The 23135-nt window shown below is 36.3% G+C and overlaps 1 long non-coding RNA gene across 13 annotated transcripts in view; it reads right to left on the bottom strand.

The window, feature by feature from the left end:
• The window catches only part of LOC140628694 (uncharacterized), a 262851-nt gene that overhangs the window by 116442 nt on the left and 123274 nt on the right, over window positions 1-23135 (bottom strand). For 10 of the 13 annotated variants that reach the window (XR_012026701.1, XR_012026700.1, XR_012026703.1 and 7 more), the window contains 2 exons: window positions 14035-14123; window positions 9501-12511 (listed from right to left, as the gene is read on the bottom strand). The exons of the other annotated variants lie outside the window; for them this stretch is intronic. This is a non-coding gene — a long non-coding RNA (uncharacterized lncRNA). Of the gene's footprint in view, window positions 1-9500; window positions 12512-14034; window positions 14124-23135 lie in introns of those variants that run through there. 13 annotated transcript variants of the gene reach the window in all.

The following is a 23135-nucleotide window of genomic DNA, read 5'->3' as shown; positions in this document are numbered from 1 at the left end:
TAATTGATTCAGAAATGTTGGCATTTACAAATATTAACCAGGCCGTGGAATGCTCCAGTCAGACCCACTGACTCTTTCCTACATCTGCATACACTAGACACCCATGTTCTTTAGGTCTTTGAACTTTCTGTTCCCTTTGGAAAGCTGTCCTACACCATTTCCATATTTACATGGTTTACTCCTTCATGTCACTAGGTCTCAACTGAAATATCACCTTATCTTGTGAGGTTTTCCCATACTTTCCTTTCCTACCTAGCATGTCCTCCCCCTTTCCATGCTTTATAGCTCTACACACATCTGTCACTATCTGAGTATAGATGTAGATATAGATACAGATATAGAGATATAGAGATAGACACATCTACAAACAACACGCACGTGCACACACACACTCATTTGCCATCAGTCTATTCCAATTGTAATATGGTCACAAGGACAGAAACTTTTGTCTCTTTCCTTTAGTCTGTCTCTCCAGCCTCAGGACTAGTGTCTGGCCTAAAGAAAGCACTCAATAAATATTTGTTGAACAAATGGAAATTATGTTTCCTTGTCTGTGTAGCTAGACTGCAAATATCTCCAAAGGCAAAAACAACATGTCTTCATCATTACATCCCCAGTTCTTTGCAGGGGACCTAGGACACTATGCAGAGGACATAGGACCTAGGTGCTAATTAGGGAATGGTAGAGTGAGAAGTGGCCAGTCTGTCCCATTTCTATGGATCAAGCTGCAGGGTATCTTTAAACTCTTTGTCTTGCCAACCTCAAATTTTCCTCTCTTCCATCAATTTCCCACTGAACAACTGCTTTGTTATTCCGAGGCTATCCATTCTCCCTATATGATCACTTTCCCAAAACTAGACCCAAATGAATACAGCTTTATTCTTTGAGAAGTCAGTTTGCTCAGGGTCTTCTGTATCTGCCAAGGTTCTTGTACTTGATGAGATATCTGTTAATTAACTTATAATTGAGGAGGAACAATTTCATATATGTGAGTGCTATCACATTACAGTATCTTAAAGTGTTATTTGAAGCAACACAATTTTTAACTGGAAAGACATAAAAATACCCTCTAAGTATAAGGCTAGCTAAATGAGTTCCCCAATCAAGATTTCACAAGTGATTACAGAAATGGATACATTCTGTAGTTGAGTTAATAGACTTCCTTTTTTAGGGTATAAAGTCCTTAATATCCAGATCATGGTTTTGATGTGTTCTTGATGCTGCCTAACACATTTTGACTGCTCAATAAATAGCAATCAAATTAAAACCATGGAAACTCTAACATTAATAAGCCTAATAAAGTGCTTGGCTTTGCCTTCCTCTTTCACTAGCAAGTACCTGTCAAAGGGCTTACATAACAAATGCAGTACAACCTTAGTCATTGGTATTTTGTCCTTTTTCTTGCAGGACAGATTTAGAAATATTTGTAATCTGTAAACAGCGGCAGGAAAGATATAATCAAAAACAGTAGCAAGTTACTGGAACTCAGCTCAAAATGACAAAGTAATGAATCAGAATTACAAGAAGCCATTGAGTTTTAAATATTCTTGAGAACAGATTACAGGGAAAACCTTGATTTGGGAGTAGACAAAAAAGAGCATTAAATGGTTCCTTTTCACAGGTGACTTGCTCTTTCCCCCATGAGTCCATCTGCCACAGCAGCTGCCAGTATGATGGAATGATGAGATCTGGATAGGGACAAGTACCACTATACCCACACCCTCTCTTCCCTAATGAGTAGGGTGGTTGACTGACAACAAAAGGGCACCCTTTGTCTCATGTTTAAAACAGGAGTAATAATGCACAGTGATACTGTGAAGATTATATTGAATAATGTATATGAAAGTATACAGGGTCTCATACCCAAACATATACAATCCCGTTCATAACACTAAGGCATCCTAGTTATGCTTTTGTGTTCTCATGATTTTCTGTAAACCAATCTATATCTGCTCATAACTCTAACATACAGAGAAACTCATTAATGTTTCATAATCTTTTTCAGAGTATAGGTTTCATACTTCTCAGCTGAACCCACTGTGGTCCTTGTAAAGTGCCAAGAGGATGGTCCACTTTAGTAAATATATGTTCCATTATCTATTGGGCATTAGGTGTTAACTTAAATAATAATATTATTATTTTAATCTTCACAATAATTCCTTAGTAAGTGGATAATAATACCCCGATTGAAAATGATGAAAATAAGAGTTAGAAAGTTTAAGTCACTTGCACAATGTGATATAATCATGAATTGCTCAAGCCCTGACTCAAAATCCAGGTCTGACTCTAAAGCCCATATCCTTTTCTGAATGGCAGGGTGCCTTCTAGTACCATAAGAGTATGTGAACTGGGGACGCCTGGGTGGCTCAGTGGTTTGGCGCCTGCCTTTGACCCAGGGCGTGATCCTGGAGACCTGAGATCGAGTCCCATGTCAGGCTCCCTGCATGGAACCTGCTTCTCACTCTCTGCCTCTCTCTCTGCCTGTGTCTCTGCCTCTCTCTCTGTATCTCTCATTAATAAAAATAAATAAAATCTTTAAAAAAAAGAGTATCTGAACTGGAGATCTAAGTAATGGCTGTAGTCATTGCCCTGGTGCTATATTTGCATAAAACAAAAGGACTTTATTGATTTGGATATGAGACTCTGTACACTTTCATATACGTTATTCAGTATAATCTTGACATTATCACTTTGCATTATTACTCCTATCTTTGAGATGAACCAACAGAACTTGACAAGGGTAAGTGATTTGCTCAGTCACACAGCAAGAGGCAGATCCAAGTGCCAAGTCTTCCAACTTCAAGTTCTATATTTTGCCACTGGTTATCATGCTTTGGTTTGCCACTTAATTCCATGCATGTGTATTTACACATACACAAGCACCCCTGTTTTATCTCAATTAGACTAAGCTAGCTATTATAAAGTAAGGATCATATTTCATATTGATTTATATGTTACATTGTACCTTGTACATGATACTTAAGAAATGGAACCACATCTTTACTAGCAATGTGAAAGGGATTTAACAGAAATGTCAAATAAAAACTGATTTCTAGTAATATGTGGAGAAATGACAAGGTATTCACAATACAACAAATGTTTTCAATATACTCTGGTACTTCAAGATAGAAATCAAGGAAAAAAACACCACCCAAAATATTTTTATCCCAAATCAGAGACATTGAAACAATGTCCCTGAAACAATCAGGGACATTGAAAACAAATCATTTGCTAAAATCTGCAATGCAGTGTAAATTGAAGGTGTTTTATTAAATTCTAATTGACATTTAAAAATATAAGAGTTATTAAAAAGAGAAAGCTATGACATGATGAGAGGCTCTCAACCTTAGTAGTAAGTATAAGGTAAGCAAACAGTCTATGATTAAAAGTAAAATGAACAAGTAAAGCAGATTTCTAAAACAATGGGTGGAATATGGCTGACAGTATTGGTTTGTCATTCCCAAAACAAAATTATTTGGTGAAACTGTAAGATGTAAACATCAAAAAGAAATTTATATAGAACTCAAAATAGTAGCATTTATTTTTAACTCAATATAGCTGAAGCACACTGCATATTAAAGAAATATGTAGCTAAATAAGCTGATGGCTGGGCCATGTTCTGTGTGTTAGCTATATAAGGCATCAAAAGAATATGTGAAAACTGAACTTTTTAAAATTTTGCTAGTTCATCCAAGTGCTCCGTATTACAGCAAGACACAATAATTTTGCATGACTCATCATTAATTCAGCCCAATACATTTATATCATGAACTTATTTTTCAAAGATTCATGCAAGCTTTTGTGAAAAAAGGCACAGTTGGGTCTAGATAGGAGATAAGGAAATGAATCACAAATGTGTTGTTCAAAAAATGGACAAATAGATGTGTCTGGAAGCTGGCAGAGGTAGACAATATTGAGAGAATATAGGTTCATGAAGTGGAAACATGGGGTGATTCTCTTGATTCTGAGATGGTAGAGGGAGAAGACCTATTAATTTCCATAAGTAGATCATCCATTAATCAAGAGAATGAAATAAAATCCTAGTAACTAAATTCTATTAGAAATTATCACTCTCTTTGGTTCAATCATCAACATTTTGATGTTCAAATTATCCTTTTAATGGACACAAGCTTTCAGCTATCAAAACTTGAAAACACATGGAAGAAATTTGAATGCATATTTCTAAATGAAAGGAACCAGTCTGTAAAGGGTACATACTGTGTGATTCTAACTATGTGACATTCTAGAAAAGACAAAACTATAGAAATGGTAATGAGATCTGTGGTTACCAGAGATTCAGGCAGAGGGATGGAGAGATGAATAGGTGGAGCATTGGGGATATTTTTAGGACAGTGTAATTGTTTGGTATGATACTGTAACAGTGGATATATGACATTATGGATTTATCAAAACCAATAAAACCAACAAAACATAGAGTAAACCATAATGTAAGCTATGGATTTTTAAATAACAGCATTTCTATAATGTTTCATAGTTGAAAAAAATTTAGCATAATAATGCAAGAATAGGGGAATAATAGGGGAAGCTGTGTGGGTAGGGAGAGATATCTGTACTTTCTACTCACTTTTACCATAAATTTAAACTTACTCTAAAAAATAAAATTTTTAATTTTTAAAATAATTTTATGTATTGTTAGATTTATCCATAAGTATTTCATGTTGTTGGGGTGATTGAAAATTTAATTTTATTTTAAATTTCAGTTTCTAATTGTTTATTGCCAGTATATGGAAATACATTTGTATGTTGATCTTATACCACACGTTTGCGCTAACTTCACTTATTTTTTCTACAAGTTTTTTTTTCTCCAGATTTACTGGGGTTTTTCTACACAGCCAGTTTGATTGTGAATAGAGACAATTTTATTTGTTCCTTTCCAATCTGTATGGACAAATACACATACCCAGTCAGTTCATAGCAGACTTTGTAGGAATGTATATATTTCATTAAATGACAAATACTAGAATATTTGGAAGTTATCTGCACAACGTGCTTTTGTCACTATGAATTCCTCTCATAGCTCTATTTTTAAATGACAATCATGGCTACCTCCAGAAAATAAAGTCATTTTTTAAAAAAGATTTTATTTATGTATTTGAGAGAGAGAGAGCACAGAGGGAGAGGGAGAAGCAGACTGCCCACTGAGCAGGGAGCCCGACAATGTGGGCTTGATTCTAGGATCCCAAGATCATGGCTTGACCCAAAGGCAGATGCTTAACCAACTGAGCCACCCAGGTGCCCCATAAAATAAGGTCATTTTTGATGGATGTGAGCAATGACCCAAATACTTAAGAAACATCTATAAAAGGACTTTGGAACTATCTAGGTAGAGGTAAATGCTTTGCTCATATTCTACAGATTTCCTACAAAAGACTATTCAAACAATGTAAACACTGTAGCTGGTAAATGCATCTGAGAAAGAATATTAATCATTTTGATATAGAATTAAAACAACATAGTGATTGAGTTGAATCGGAAAAAAAGACATATTCCTACCTTGTTTTCATCACTTACATAAAATGTGCAATAGTCCATTATATAGCAATTCTCAAGATACCAGTTACACTAAAAATTCTGCATCTGATTTGAGTTCCCGATAGACTCCAATACACAGAACAATCATGAGGAAGAAAATACTCAAGTAACTGGTATTCTTGAGTAAAACCTATACTACCCAGTAACCTGTGATAGATAATCGATATGCAGAATTTTTTGTGGTTGTATTGATATTATCTTATGGAGGCATATTTTGTATATCATAAAATTCTCCCTTTTCATGTATAATTCAATGAATTTTGGGGGAAAATTTACTAAGTGTGGTAAAACCACCAAAACCATCACCATGAATCAGTTTGGCAACATTTTCAGAACCTCAATAAGAACTTTCATGCACATTTACTGTTAATCCCTGTTACCCACCACTACCACACCAGGTAACCACTAGCCTCTTTTCTATCTTTATAACTTTGCTTATTTTGGATATTTAATATAAAGGGAATAATAAAATATGTGGTATCTTATGTCTGGCTTCTTTCACAAAGCAAAATGTTTTTGAGGAGTGGTAGCTTGCCTTCATTTCTCTTTATCAGTGAATAATATTCCATTGAATGGATATACCACAATTAGTTTATTCATCCATGAGTGAATGTTTGAGCTGTTTATAACTTTTGATTATTGTGAATAATTCTACCATTAAAATTCTACCATTAAAATCACTAACAAGTTTTTTTGGGTGTGGGCATATATTTTCAGTTTTATTGAGTATATACTTAGGAGTTGAATTACTGGGTCATATGGTAATACCGTGTTTAACTTTGTGAGAAACTGCCAAGTATTTTTTCCAAAGTAGCTGTGTAATTTTACATTCCTACCAAGAATGTATGTAGGTTCCAATTTCTCTAATACTTGTTATTGTCTGTCTTTTTGTTTATAGTCATCCTAGTGGATTTATGGGATTTTTATTTGTATTCTTCTGATGACTAGTGCAGTTGGGTGTCTTTTCATGTGCTTATTAGTAATTGATATATCTTTTTTAGTGAAATGTCTATTCAAACCTTTTGCCCATTTTTTGATAGGATTATTTGTTTATTTGTTATTAAGGTGTAAAACTTTTTTGCACATTCTGGATACGAGTCCTCTATCAAATACATATTTTGCGAATGTATTCTCTCTTTCTGTTGTTTGTCTTTTTTTAGGTAGGCTCCATGCACAGCATGGCTTGAATGCATGACCCTGAGATTAAGACCTGAGCCGAAATCAAGTGTTAGACACCTAGCTGACTGAGCCACTCAGGCATCCCTCACTTGTCTTTTTTTAAAATTAAACTTTTTATTTCATGATAATTGTAAATGCGCAGGCAATTTTAAGAAACAGTGCAGAAAGATCCTATATTGTTCTTACCCAGTTTCCCTGATAGTAAAATCTTGCAAAGTAGTATAATATCACAAACAAGGATATTGACATTGATAGAGTCATATAATAAAACATTTCTATTACCACAAGATCTCTTATGTGGTTTTTTTTTTATAGCCACATTGGTTTTTATCCAACTGTACACCTTTCTTAACTCCTGGCAATCAGTAATCTGTTAATTTTTTGAATAATTTTTTTCTTTTGTGGTATGTGCCTAAAAAAACACTTTCAAGTTAAGATCATTTCCAAGAAGTTTGAAGTACCCCTTTCAATATTACTATTGTAGCCAAAGCTTTTGGAAATCCTTCCAATTTATTTAAAACAATTTTAAATGAAATTACCTTTTTGTTTTTGTTTTTCATAGACCAGATGCCAGCATATGGCTGCAGTGTGTTCAGCTTTATTTATTTTTATTTTTTAAAAGATTTAATTTATTTATTCATGAGAGACACACAGAGAGAGGCAGAAACACAGACAGAGGGAAAAGCAGGCCCCCTGCAGGGAGCTGGATACAGGACTTGATCCCAGGACCCCAGGATCATGACCCTAGTGATGCTCAACCACTGAGCCACCCAGGTGCCCCAGGGTGTTCAACTTTAGTATCAGAAATAAAATGAAGTGGCTGTCAGATTTCTCTAGAGTCCTCAGATAACAAAAGAAATGATTTGTGAAGCCAGAAGACAGCCTTATGACAGAACTTCCAAGATGGTTTAGATCAGTAATTCAGGGTGGCCAATTAAAACAAAAAAGAATATTAGATGGTACCTGCACTACAAAGGAGCCATCTCACCCAAATGCCTCAAAAGACTGTAGGTTGATGGTAAAGGTGTTTTTCTTTAGTGGTCTAATCTAGTTTCAATTCAGTTTTAGAATGCCTCTTGTTTTATGAGTTGCTATAGGTATACCCTTCCATCAGTCAAAGAAGTTTCAGTTGTAAATCTGACACTATTATTTATATGAGAATTGATGCTAAATTTGGTTGAGTTACATCACTATAATTAAGTATAAAGACAATTATTTGGGCAATTGGAGCCTTAAATTCATTTTCCTTAAGATGTTCCTTATGTTCCTTATGTTGTTCCTTTTTCTCTTTCTTTTGTGCTCTTAAGAAAATGGAAGTGACAATATTTGTCAGTATATACTAGGTTATGCTATGATAATATACAACTTCAAAATCTCAGTGGCTTAAAAGGCTCATTTCTTCACTCACACAAAGTCTACTGCTAAATATAATGTTGAATGAAAAAGGTAAAGTCAAACAAATATACACCAGACTTCAAGATCACATAAAATGTAATTGCATAATGTTTAACAAAACATATATAGAGAATGAGGAAATGTCTATGCTAAGTAGCTTGACTACAGCAATCATTTCACTATGTATATGCAGATCAAGACATCATGTTGTACGCTTTATTTTTTAACTTTTATTTTATTTAAATTAAATTAATTAACATATAATGTATCATTAGTTTCAGATGTAGAGTTCAGTGATTCATCAATTGCATATAATACCCAGTGCTCATTACATCACATGCCCTCCTTAATGTCCATCAGCCAGTTACCCATCCCCCCCACCTCCCCTTTAGCTTAGCAACCCTCAGCTTCTTTCCTAGAGTTAAGAGTCTCTTATGGTTTGTCTCCCTCTCTGATGTACACTTTAATATATACAATTTTTATTAAAAATATAATTTAGGTTAGTGGTTTCCTTTAAGATGCATAGTGAATATAATGGCAGTCATTATCTTTTTATTCTTTATTATCTTATACATATATATATAGCATCTATTTTTTATATGTGTGAAATATTTCATAAAAACAGTTGTTCAAATTGTACATTATCAGTGATAAACTTGTATTTTAAAAACATTTTTAGAGGCTCTGTTTAAGAGTAATAAGTAATGCCAGTTATAGCTGGTTTACAATACTTAACTGAGGTATGGTCTAACCCTAGACCTCCTCTATTGTAAAGGTTTTCATAAATTCTATAGACATAATTTACACTTGAGCATGACATATAAGACGCAGCACATGGTTGTAGTTAACATAGACTACCAGCAAAATGCCTCAAATTTGATTCAAGTTACATAAAGGATACCCACCAATAAAATAATTGGAACTGTAAGGACATCTCAAAACTTGTAGGTGTGAGGACTTCATCTATTTTTTTGGGGGGGGGGATTTTTATTTGCTTATTTAGAGAGAGAGAGTGAAAGAGAGAGTGAGCAGGGGGAGGGGTGGAGGGAGATAATCCCAAGTAGACTCTGCACTGAGAGCGGAGCCTGATGCGGGGCTCAATATCACAACTCTGAGATCATGACCTGAACTGAAGTCAAGTCGGACACTTTAACCAACTGAGTCACATAGGTTCCCCAAAGCTTTCGTCCATTTTAAATTTTGGTTGAATTATTAGTTCGTGATCATTACCGAAAGGCAAAAGTGGGGTCCTTTGAGATGTGGTTTTATGTGAAACTGCTTGACCAATGACAATCATACAAGATTCCAGAGAGTGGCATCAACTCTTTTTTACCCCACAACAGTCAAGCATAAATGCAAAGTAATGATATATATTCGGAGGAATATAGATTTATTGGGAAAGTTTTCAAATCTAACAATTTTCCCTTTAAAATCAATCTCCATGAGAATGGAAAGATGAAAGACTTTGTAATATCTTTTAGACTGAGATCTCCCAGGTCAAAAGCAATCTTTTACCTCAGACTAACAGAGTAACAAACACAGTAAATACTCATAAAATGTGAAATGGCATTAAATTGATCCAAATTAAGACCATTGTTTTTCAAGTTTCCCCATATGAGAGTCATCTTACTCTCTATCTCTATCTCTATCTCTACTTGTACATCTATATCTATCTGTATCTATGATCTATATAAAAAATTCTCTAGGCATGGAAGCTGGAACAACAGGAGCACATAAGCAGGCTGAAATGGTTGACTCACAGGGAAATGACTAAGTCACCAAAATACCATAACGTGGGCACTTAAACTATCTAACATGAGGATACTCACTCTTGGGGGCTATAGAACCCCCATAAGTAGTTTATGAATGGGACTTAGGGAGCTGGCATATATGGCTACATCAGAAATACTTTAGGGACTACAAAAAGTTTTTCTTTTAAACCATTACTATATGACAGCCATCTAGAATTATTAAATTCAGGCTTTTGCTGAAAACAAAAAAGAGTAAAAGCCAACATGTATACATCTATAACGAACTGCTATGCAGAGCAATTATTTTTTTAAAAGATTGTATTTATTCATGAGAGACAGAGAGCGAGGCAGAGGGAGAGGCAGGCTCCCCTCAGAGCAGGGAGCTTGATGTTGGACTCGATCCCAGGACTCCAGGATCATGACCTGAGCCAAAGGCAGATGCTCAACCAACTGAGCCACCCAGGTGCCCCTGATATGTGGAGCAATTAGAAAAGGATATAATGGAATAGCTAAGAAAAAAAAAAGCCTTAGAAATAATGAAGCTAAGCTGGAAGGAGTAAAGTGAAATTCTTTGAAACTTAGTGACAAAGTTGAAACTAGATAGCCTTTCCACCATGCTGTATGTAGAAATACAACACCCTTTCCAAAATTCCCAAACAGGAGCGTAACTTGAAAGTCATTCTCAACAACAATCCAGAAGACTCTATTGCTTAAACAATTAATCTGGACAACAGTACTTGAAAACGGAACAAAAATTCATCAGTTTGCTAGATGTTATGCCCTTCACTGGATACTGGACCAAGTTCTAGCTATCTAAAATACAAACTACAGAATTCTGGAGCTTCGAGACCATTAGCTCCAATTACCATAATTTACCTGTGGAAGCAGAATTTTCTCATAGGAGTTCACTGACTTGTCCTAGGGTACATAATGGGTGAACACACCTGTACTAGGACCCTGGACTCCAAGTCCAGTGCTCCTCTTATGAGTTTTAACTTTCTTTGGATTCTGTAGTATAGGATCAGAACAATGTGTTCCTTAGCGAAATTTTGAAGAAGAAATAATTTGGCCTTGGTTTCTTGTCCATTTCTCAATATCTTCCTCCAGGCACTCAGCATTCCTATTCTGCTCACAAGTCAGCACTGCTGCATTTATGGGCAATGCTTTGTATTCCAGATCTTTGTCATCTCACTTCCCAGGGGTCCTGCAGTTTTTAATGTAAGAAAAACTCTAATAGTAGAATTTTAGGTCACAGGAATGTTTGGAGAGGAAGGGGACATTTGTATATGCTCAAATCACAAGCAGTTTCATATATAAATCTTCTACTTCTGTGACATACACACCTCTGGCTACATTTTTTTTTTTTTTTGCAATTCCAAAGGCAAAATTCAATGGAATATTTTCCACAGATGCTAATGCAAGTCCTGAGTACAGAGTCCCAGATTGGATCACTAATGAACATTTGCAACAAGGTTATTTCAGGCAGCTTAATGACCCAATGGCTCAGCAATCAAATCAATTGTTCAGCACCTGACCTTTAACTAGACAAAAATCTATATCCCTGACAAATCGGGTCTCCTGACCAAACAAAAAAGAGGGAAAAATGACTAGAGCATTAGCAAGTCTGAGATAAGAGAACAAATTACCTTATAATTTAATAAAATATATAATCACTTTTTCTTTCCTACAAATGCATCAGTACACCTACAGATTCAGCTCCAAACATAACAACCAAGCAACTACCACGGCGCAAGAAAGGCTGATTTCTTTCCTTTTTACACTAAATATAGCTTACTTAGGAACTATTGTAGAACAGCAGTTTTTCTCCATCCCAAAAATCTAAATAGAGAAACATACTTGTGTCACTAAAACATACTGCCATGAAGTATTTTCTACCACATAGGTGAACAGAACTCTTTCTGGTTGTAACAGTGCTGCCATTGAAAGGCATGTTTTTCTTTTCTTTTAAATAAGCATAGCCTTGCAGGTAATAAGGCTCAATATATTTTTATAATGTGCATAATAATGGCCTTCTCTTTAAGTTCTTTGATATGATTGGTCACTACAGGCTCTGAAACCTATAGCAATAGGTCACGGCCAGCATCCTAAGTAGCAACTGGGTCCACGTGGCCCTTAAAGTATCCATGTTTCTCTTGGCATCGCCTATACAATCATTCAAGCATTTGCCTCCAGTGGCAGCCAAATACCATGTCTTTTAAAAAGTTCTTTCTCTGGAAGTAAACCTATGCCTTCAGAATTGTTTTTCTGACTCTATGAACTGAAATCACAACTGCCTTTAGGGAAGGAAGAATGCTGCTTCAGGTTCCATTTAAGTTTTGTATGTGGAGAGAGGAAAAAAGCATTAATTCAGCTTATCTTCATTATGCATGAGGCCCAAGTCCTGTATTTATTAATTAGCATTTAAGATGTCAACAGATGTGCTCCATATATGAATGAATAGATGGCTGTCATAGAGTTTATCTTCCTGATGCTCTCCAATTTCCAGCCACAGAAGCCTCTAGAATATTGAACAAGCTCACGGAGGGGCCGCAGTGATACACTGCTGCAGTTAGGAGCAGAACATCAAACACGGAGTTCTTTAAGTATTTGGTTGTAGGCACATATCTTCATTTCTAGTGAAGAAAGAACAGAACTTCTCAGCATCTCATTGCAACAGTTAACAACATGATTATCTAAATCATGATTTAGATATGATGCTATATTAGTTATAAATATCTCAAACTAACATGATTAAATTGAGGGAACTTTACAAATGAATGTGGTGATATTTTATTGTTTGTGGCCCAACCAATATGCCTCTTCTGACAACGATTCAATTTTCTGGTTCAAGTATAATTTTGGCTTTCTAAATAGTTGAGTACATTCGTGGTACATATTAATATATGAGAATACAATTATTATGTCATGCATTTAATGTTCAGTCAATCGGATTATCTTCTAGTTTAACCCCCTGATTATAATATCTATTGGAGAAAGGGGGGTAGCCAGGCTGGGGGGTTGGGGGTGGGTGACTAAAGGGGGTGATGAGGGGGATTGAGAGAGAGTGGGGTGGAAAGAGTTGCTGTTCAGGACTATAATTGAAAGCTAACGGGATGTTTTATTACCACCCAGATATGAGCCAATTCCACCTATAATTTCACTAGGGGAAAAAGAGTGCTTTATGTTCTATTAATTCCAAAGAATTTTTTATTGTTTATAATATTTTTATAATACACTCCGTAAAGGTAATAAATTGTGTCATTTTCCATTTGGTTTCGACACTCTATCTAATCAGCTTGCGAATAACGAGGAACATTATGAAGTAGCAATGCAATCTTGAATACACATGGAAACAGTACCACAAATCTGCCTGCCTATTACTTTCAGTGAAGGTAATAATCAAAAGTGTCTCTTATAAAAAGTACCGCATATTATAGCTTCAGAGAATTCAGATGGCATCTCAGAGAACTGCTATGCATAACTGTTCATGAAGGTCAAAATAACTAATATAGCATGGGATGTGCTGCCTAAGGGAAGGGAGATTTTTTCGATCTTGCAGAGGCCCACAAGTCCATAACCCAGCAGTATTACATGATAATAGGTCAAGCCCAAGGGAAGTTAGCTCAAAAAAGGGAGGAATTGACGTAGACAATTACAAGAAGTCACTAACACTGATCAGCTCTCTTATGTACATTATTTCAGTGGTTTCCAACTACATTAATTAGAATATTTTTCAGCTATTTTAATAGAAAAATATATATAAAATAATAATTGGTTTCTTTCACATAATGGTCCAGTGTGGTGGATCAGACTAGAATGGGTGCTCCACAACAAGCAGTGGTTCTGGATCACAGTATCATTGCTCTGACTTTCTCAGCATAGTTTTCAAACCCAGGACCTAGAATGTCTGCTCTAGTTTCAGGTAAAATTTCTGCATTCCGGCCAGCAGGAAAAGGATGATAAATTAAGAGGTCATGATTTTTCTTTATCAGCATTCCCAGATGCTTACATCTCATTGGTCATAACTTGGTGACGTGGCCACTCATACTTGCATGAGAGGCCAATGTATGAAATTGTTATTCAGGCAGCTATGTGAGCAACTAAATTTGATCATATTAGAATATGAGAATAGATATCGGAAGGCAATTAGTAGTACCTGTCACAGCAACAAGTGGTCTGTGGAGCTCAAGTGATCCTAGAATTATGGCAAAGGAACCACAAGGTCGTATGTATACGAAGTATTAACTGCAAATGGAAGAAACAATATACTTAATAGATATATGCACTGTTAGATAATAAAATGCAAATGTATTTAAAAGTGTTCTTTAATTCGTGACAGTATTTTTATCGTTGCATATTCTCCCAATTAATAATACTAATGTATATCGACTTTATGTTAGGAAAAGGAAACTGAAGCTTAGAGAGGTCAAATGACCTGCCCTCAAATTAGACATCTAGCCAGTGGAGGACTTAGAACTCCTATCTAGGTTGTGTGAACCCAAAGCCGATATCTGTCCACTATGTCACACAATTCCCAGGCAAGCAATGCTGATAGTTTCTCATGAAGCTCAACAAAGATGGTGAAAAACAAACATCATGAACACTGATCAATCTTATTTGTATACCATTCTCTCTACTAGGCTAACTAAAAAGAATTTTGGGCAACATATGTCATGCTTGGTCTAAGGAAGTGGCAGGGCAGGGCAAGAGAGACCAATATGAGGGCTATGGTTAGAGCTAGAGCAAGAGTTCCAATCTTGACTATCAAGAATTCCCAGTCACAGGCTAAGTAAGATTGAGATTCACAGAGGTTTTCAAGGACCACCAGACTCAAACAAGAAGAGCTAGTGTCCCTTAATCTAAGGTCTCAGCTCATAACTTGAATGCCCAATTTTATGTTCCCTGCCCACCCTAAAGGTCAGAAAGTCAGCATATTATAACTATGCTTTGGATTCAGACACATTCAGATTTAAATCATTGAGAAGGAATTTAAATTTAAATCCATTGTACTTCAAAGCATTAATCCATACCGCTCATCAACTGAGGATAGTTGATGAGGGATGTAACAGGTTCTAAGCCATGTTTTAAGAAAAGCATATTTTTGGCAGCGTGAAAAATGAAGAATAGCTCGTCTAGAGATTGAGAATCAAATTATAGGGCTGCTGCAACAGAATTATGGCAGTGGCTGTGGAGGAAAAGGGGGGAACTGTACAGCAGTTGTTGCTGATAATGCTGCAACAGAAACAGGTAACTGAGGAGGGCAAGTTAAAGAAAGTGGTTTCTAGATTGGAAGATTAGGGAAATGGCAACAAACGAAGTAAACTTAAAAAGGAGGATGATTAAAAAAAAAAAGGAGGATGATGACCTTTGGTCTACATCAGTTAGATGGTCAGCAGGAGATGGAAAGGGTAGGGTAGCAAGACAATGAGTTCAGTTTTTGACATGCTGAATTTCAGGTATTGGTACTGGATATATGCATTGATTATATGTGCAGCTATTTTGCAGTTAATGGAATAGGAAATTAACACATTACTCAAAAAACTCACCTGTTTATAAAAGCAAAATATCTTCTAAAATTAACTTTATAAAAGTGGTTGTGATTGAAGAGGGTTGATAATCTTAGTCCAGCCTCTCTCAGAAGGTCACTGAAGATTTGAGGAGAGAGATGTGAAAGTGCTTTGTAAACTACAACATGGTGTACAAATAGGAGTAATTGGCATGTTTTAGGGATGTCTAATAGGTATGTGGATACTGGAGACCAGCTGCTAAAGAACAAAATCAGCTCAAATAATAAAGAGCTGAGAATGTTAACACAGAGGGACTGTGAGTGATGGAACACATTTTATTTTATAACCACCTTATTGGTATAACTCAGAAACAAATCAAATCAGGGCCAAGAAATATGAATTGAACTATCACTGGTTTGCAAAACTGATTTTGCCCTTAACCTTCAAAATGTAGCACACCTTCTAGAGTCACACAGGATAGAAGGCATTCCATTTTCTGTGTCTATTAGGAAGATATTTATCTTTTGTCCCTCATTGCCTAGTGCCGCACACCACAGGAGTTACCCCATTATGATGCTCTTTCTTTTGAAACCCTGGGTAATGAGAATGAACTAGATACATCCCACAAAATGGCCATTGAAGATTTAAAAATAAGGATTGCATTGGCTCATTAAAAAAAAATCTTTGTGGAAGGATTTCCACTGAAGGAAGCATATTTAAAACTGTTATGTGAGAAAAGTAAAATGTGAAAATTTTATTATTCCATAAGTACACGTAATATAGTTCAGGAATGTTACAGAGAAAATTATTACATGAGAGGAAAGAGTTAACATGCAATTGAAAGTACTTCTCCTAGCTACATAATGAAACAGTAGAAAGTAATCATTATTTAAAAGTGCATGGCATAGACAAAATGAATAGGGTCATTTTCATAATGTCTTTGTGGGTTATGAGCCAAATCTTCCCTCAGAATATGAAAAAATGAAAATGAAAAAGTCACTCAGTTTCCTGAAGCTTCTCTCATATGTAACTGCACAATTAGCCAGGGATAATATCCAATTGTATCTAAACTACCTGTGTCTTTGCACTCTAAAATAGAGCATTTCACCAAAACATCAGCCCCTATTGAACGAGATCATCTGTCCCAAACCTTACTTTATAGATGAAAAAACTAAGGCTCAGAGAGTGGAAGCAACTTACCCAAGGTCACACATCAGGAGTAGAGCTAGGACTAACGCCCACTGCTATTTTCAATCCACCACACAGAGTCATATCTATAGTTTTGGTCTTACATAGTTTTTTCCTACCAAATCCTCTGAAATCTGAAGTTTCCTTAAATGTATTCTTCCACAAAAGCAGGCATAACTCAAATCTGTATATCTGTCTAGTAGATCCTCCACCTATCCAGTAAGAAGAATGGGCAAAATTGAGTTGAATTGAAATAATCAAAAGTTACGAATGGTAACTGTCAACTGAGACAGCTGTGTCATCATCTGGTGTTTTGTTCTTGGTACAATGGTGTGCAAGAAACAGAATGTCACTGCAAGTCACCCAGTGAATTTACAAATAGAATGTAGAATTTTTTTTTTTTAGAGAATATGATGCTACATTTCCCATTGGTTCCATATATCTCAGGATTATTTCTCCTCTTGAAAATCTGCCTGATTGAGGATATTGTTTAAAATCACAGATTATTTTTGTGATTTATAAAATATCTAAAAAAACAAAGACAGGAAGAGAAAAATTAAAACTAGAGGGCGATTGGATTGTAATGGTCTATGTATGCTAAGAAAATAGTTTTTAAAATTAAATAGGATAATAACAGTCTTTTAAAAAAACATTCTGTAATGCGTAGTTGAGAAAATTACGTGTGAAGGTCCATAGTCATATTAATTTTAAAAGAGAAATAAATATTTCATTTTCTAGGGATCAGCTCTGCCTAACACCTTAAGAACTGATTGAAAGACTCAAAACAGAATCTACTGATCTAGGATCTCTGTCTTATAATTTCATAAATGGACACAACAGCCTAGGAAAGACATTACTATTAGACTCTGAGCTTTTGTCTAGTTACCAAAAGTGTGGGGATGCCTTTGCCTCCGTGGTGCGCTGCAGTACTTCTGGTGCAGCTGCCTGACTTAGAATGATTCCCCAAATACACATGGCTATGTGCTCAATACTGGTGATGCATCAGTCACCTCGCGCATCACATACCCGGGGTATAGTAACTGGCCTAGATCAGACCATAGTCTTCCTTAGAGTATTTCCAGTCTGAATTTGCTTGTTAGTCCTTCTTTGATAACAGGAACTATAAAATGTAAAACGTGAGAATAACCAGACATGTGGAAAGAAAAACCAACGAAAAACAGAAACTTCTGCTTCCAGTTGTTCTGAAGCCTTGCCTCTACTACGGTTTAATAAATATATCCTTTCATTAGCTTTGTAAAAGAAAAAAAAAACCTATTTTCTCCCAATACATACTTTTTCAGCCTAAATTAGAGTTCCTGTCATCTGCAAACCAAAGTCTTAATTAGTATATGTCTTTTAAGTGGAATTTTTGATAAAAGTTCTCAATGAAACCTGATCACTAGTGCAAATTGGACTTTTATAATAATTTCGAATAAAGAAGCCACATGAGTAAATGTCACATGCTTATAGGAAGTAAATCAGAATGAGATGATCTCATTTAATATTTCTTTTATATATTTTTAATTCTTCTTAAAAATTTATCTAAAGCATAAATTTTAATGCATCCATTTATTTTTTCAGGGCTCTTTGGAGAGGAAGAAGATAAAGTTCCATTTATTTGAGGGTGTAAAATATGGGAGAATTTGAGGAGAAACATTTAACAGCCCATTTCTCACTTTTTGTGCAAAACGTTATCTGAGTATAAATCTCCTGAAAGTGTCATGGCCAAATTCTTCCTAAAAGACCGAGGAAGGCATAGAAAAAAGGAAAATTAAAAATAAACAATTCTTAAAAATTCAATGTAATTCATAATAACTATATGGTTAGTGCATCTGGATTAAGAAACCCAATTAGGGGTGTACACATGGTTCCCCCCATCCCTCCTCATAAGACAGCTTAAATTGTTTGATAGCAGAAAGGAAGTAGCTTCTAGCCTGTGTTTGGCAAACACTAACTCTGGAGGGAACACTTCTTACTTGAAGGTAAATAAAGGAAACAATTGAGACCCATAAAAAAACATTAAAGAGCAACAAAAAGAAGAAAAAAAGAACAACAAAAAGGAAATTCATAATAAAGACTCAGAAGAACATGCTTTTATTATTTTCATGAAACTGAAAATTATCTACTACAAGATCCTAAGAAACTTTTAGGAAACAGTTTGACAACTTTTATAGATGAAAAGAAAACATGGCTCCTCTTTCTCTCTCATATATACATCAACACAAATGAGTTGAAAATTAACAAAAAATATATTTGACTCACAATCATAATAAAACTGTAAAGTACCTACAAATGGAAAAGAATGTGCAGGTTATATATGCGGCGAATTATAAAACCTTTCTAAGGAAAATAAAGACATCTTGAAAAATTAGACCATGCTCCCGAATGGCAAGACTTGATACCGTAAATCTGTCTAATCCTTTTCAAATTAATTTGTATATTTAGGCAAATGGATGTTTTGAAGTTGATTTGGCATAACAAATGGCCAAGACTTATATATAATTTTCAAAGTAAAATAACAACAGTTGAGGAATTCAACTAGATATTAAAATTTATTTTTAAGAGACAATATTTTAAACCATGTGATACTGGCACAAATTGAAGAGACATGTCAACACCAGTGAACAGGTTTTTGCCTTTCACATTGATGAAGGTTTTCTAAATATTTAAATGCTGATACGTGTGAGGTAAGGTGGTTGTCTTAGGCAATGTATAAAAAATGATATATTCTTTCTGGAGTTCAATTTGACAACATATATTAAAAGTCTTACAGAAGGGGACCCCGGGTGGCTCAGTGGTTTAGGGCCGCCTTCAGCCCAGGGTGTGATCCTCAAGACCCGGGATCGAGTCCCACGTGGAGCTTCCTGCATGGAGCCTGCTTCTCCCTGAGCCTGGCAGGGGGCGGGGCAGCTCCCCCAGGTGCACACACCTAAGAGCACAGCAGGCCCCTCCCCCAGAGACCAGATGGAAGGACAGGGGAAGAGCAAGTTCTTGACCCAGCAGCGCTGGAAAGCTCCAGGGGAAGTCGAGGGCTTTACAGTATATAGAACCAGAGGGTACCCCTCCTTTTTTTTCTTCGTCTTTCCAGTACAACTCATTTTTATATCAGACTGTAAGTTTCCTTTATTTTTCTATTTTTCCACCTTAACTACAATATTTTACCACCTCTTCATTTTTAAGTTTCTTCCTTTTTGACTTTCATATTCCTATAATTACAGGTCCTAGATATATTTTCCACTTCTAGATTCCCTTCAAAATATTCAACTTAATTTTGGGAGATATACAAGATAGGTTTTTTTGTTTGTTTGTTTTGTGTTGTGTTTTTTGTTTTCTCTGCCTCATTTTGTTCTACAATGGCAGAAGTTAATACCTCCTAAAACATGACCAGCATGCACCCAGAACCAAGTGGTATGCCATGCTGGTTCATTCGTGGGATTCCTCATTCCCATTCTACCCCTCTCTTTTATCTCATTTATGTTTTGGTGGTCAATGGTGGGGCCCTCTACAAGTATTTCTGGCTTATATAAATTTGGGACTGAGTGTCTTCTAATATACAGAGCTTAATCTACTCAGAACCAAGAGGATCACCCTCTAGGACCCTCAGGTAGATACATTCTCCCTCCACTACAACTTCATCACCACCACCATCTCCCAGCCCTCCTTTTTTTCTTCTCCTTTTTTCCTTTTTCTTTTTTTTCTCTTTACTTTTTCTTTTTTTCTCTTATTTTTTTCTCTTCTCTTTTTTTTTCCTTCTTCTTTGGGATTCTAGGCCTTTTATTTTTTACTATTTTGTTTTAAAATTTGGTTTTATTTTTTTAATAATAAGTTTATTTTTTATTGGTGTTCAATTTGCCAACATACAGAAAACACCCAGTGCTCATCCCGTCAAGTGCCCCCCTAAGTGCCCGCCACCCAGTCACCCCCACCCTCTTCACTTTAGTAGCCCTTTTATTTTATTTCTTTCTGATCTTTGTTTTCAATTTCTGGTCTCTGACCTCAACAAAATCATCTAGGGTGAAATTTACATAGGTCGTGGTTGATATTCTTAACTCAGCCCACTCATACAACCACCCTGCACTGAGCAAATGACTAGAGGGAAGACCACACCACAAAAGAAAGAATCAGAAACAGTACTCTCTGCCACAGAGTTACAGAATTTGGATTACAGTTCGATGTCAGAAAGCCAATTCAGAAGCACAATTATAAAGCTACTGGTGGCTCTGGAAAAAAGCATACAGAATTCAAGAGACTAATGACTGCAGAAGTTAGAACGAATCAGGCTGAAACTAAAAATCAATTAAATGAGATGCAATCCAAACTGGAGGTCCTAACGACGAGGGTTAATGAGGTAGAAGAAACAGTGAGTGACATAGAAGACAAGTTGATGGCAAGGAAGGAAGCTGACAAAAAAATATAAAAACAATTAAAAGACCATGAAGGAGGGGATCCCTGGGTGGCTCAGTGGTTTAGCACATGCCTTTGGCCCAGGGCGTGATACTGGAGTCCCGGGATCGAGTCCCGCATCGGGCTCCCGGCATGGAGCCTGCTTCTCCCTCCTCCTGTGTCTCTGCCTCTCTCTCTATGTCTATCATAAATAAATAAATAAATAAATAAATAAATAAATAAATAAATCTTAAAGACCATGAAGGAAGGTTAAGGGATATAAATGACAGCCTCAGAAGGAAAACTCTATGTATAATTGGGGTTCCAGAGGGCGCCAAGAGGGACACAGGACCAGAAAGCATATTTGAACAAATCATAGCTGAGAACTTCCCTAATTTGCGGAGGGAAACAGGCATTTAGATCCAGGAGATAGAGAGGTCCCCCCCAAATTAATAAAAACTGTTCAACACCTCAACATTTAATAATGAAACATGCAAATTCCAAAGATAAAGAGAAAATCCTTAAAGCGGCAAGAGACAAGAGATCCCTAAATTATATGGGGAGAAGATTAGATTAACAGCAGACCTCTCCACAGAGACCTGGCAGGCCAGAAAGGGCTGGCAGGATATATTCAGGGTCCTAAATGAGAAGAACATGCAGCCAAGAATACTCTATCTAGCAAGGCACTCATTTAGCATAGAAGGAGCGATAAAGAGCTTCCAAGATAGGCAGAAACTGAAAGAATATGTGACCACCAAAGCAGCTCTGCAAGAAATATTAATGGAGACTCTGTAAAAGAAAGAGGATGCCCAAAGAAACAATCCACAAAAACAGAGACTGAATAGGTATTACGATGAAACTAAATTCATATCTTTCAATAGTAACTCTGAACGTGAATGGGCTAAATGATCCCCTCAAAAGACGCAGGGTTTCAGACTGTTTTTTTTTTTTTTTTACTTTTTAAAAATTATTTAATTTAGTAGTTTTCTTGGAAAAAAACAATAAGGCAAAAGAAAGAAAATATATATAGTTTTGTTTGGATGTGACTTCGTTTCACCTGAAGGACTCAAAGCTTCTCCATTAGCAGGAATCAGACTGGGGATCAGGCTGGAAATGTAGTGCAGATGGTGGAGGAAGAAAGGTGGGGTATAAAGCAGAGACGTTCTGTTTGGTTGAGGAATTTCTGCTCTGGTTAAAGCCCCCTGATTAGGTCACAGCCTTTCTGGGCCTCCTTGAAAGAAGCCCCAGCACAATCCCACACTTAAGGTGGCAATTGGGGTCTTAGAGGAAACTCCCCAGTGGATGCCCATCTCTCAAATGCACCACAGCTAGGAAGGGGGGTGGTGAGGAAGGAATAATACTAATTTATCCAGTATAAATCCAATTTCCATGCAGGGATGGCTTCCTCTGGAATGATATTTCCCCCAGGACCCACACTGGCTGAGGCTCAGCAGTTAAGGAACAGAAATGAAAAACAGTAACAAAAAGCATAAAAGGAAGGCACCTCAATTTGTGATCCTCAACCAAGGGCGGGCTGTGCAGGGTCAGATTTCTAAACAAGACACCTGAAACAGATACGGAACACACAATGAAGGAAGATTTCTTGTAGATTTTCTTGTAGAATTTCTGTCCACAAGAGACTCATTTTAGACCTAAGGACACCTCCAGCCTGAACACGAAAGGTTGGAGAACCATTTACCATTCAAATGATCCTCAAAAGAAAGCTGGGTTAGCAATCCTCATATCAGATAAATTAAAGTTTATCTCAAAGACTGTAGTAAGAGATGAAGAGGGACACTATCTCATACTTAAAGGGTCTATCCAACAAGATGACCTAATCATGAATATTTATGTCCCTAATGTGGATGCTTCCTAGTATATCAATCAATTAATAACCAAAGTAAAGACATACTTAGATAATAATACACTAATACTGGGAGACTTCAACATGGCACTGTCTGCAAATGACAGATATGCTAAGCACAACATCTCCAAAAAAAACCCAAGAGCTTTAATTGATACACTGGACCAGATGGATTTCACATATATATATACAGAACATTCCATCCTTTTTATTTTTAAAGATTTTATTTATTTATTCATAGAGACACAGAAACACAGGCAGAGGGAGAAGCAGGCTCCATGCAGGGAGCCCGACGTGGGATTCGATCCCGGGTCT

Source organism: Canis lupus, chromosome X (assembly GCF_048164855.1).
Source record: "Canis lupus baileyi chromosome X, mCanLup2.hap1, whole genome shotgun sequence".
Lineage (NCBI taxonomy): Eukaryota > Metazoa > Chordata > Mammalia > Carnivora > Canidae > Canis > Canis lupus.
Note: the sequence above shows the minus strand (reverse complement) of the source record. Positions and strands in the feature narration are given on the sequence as shown.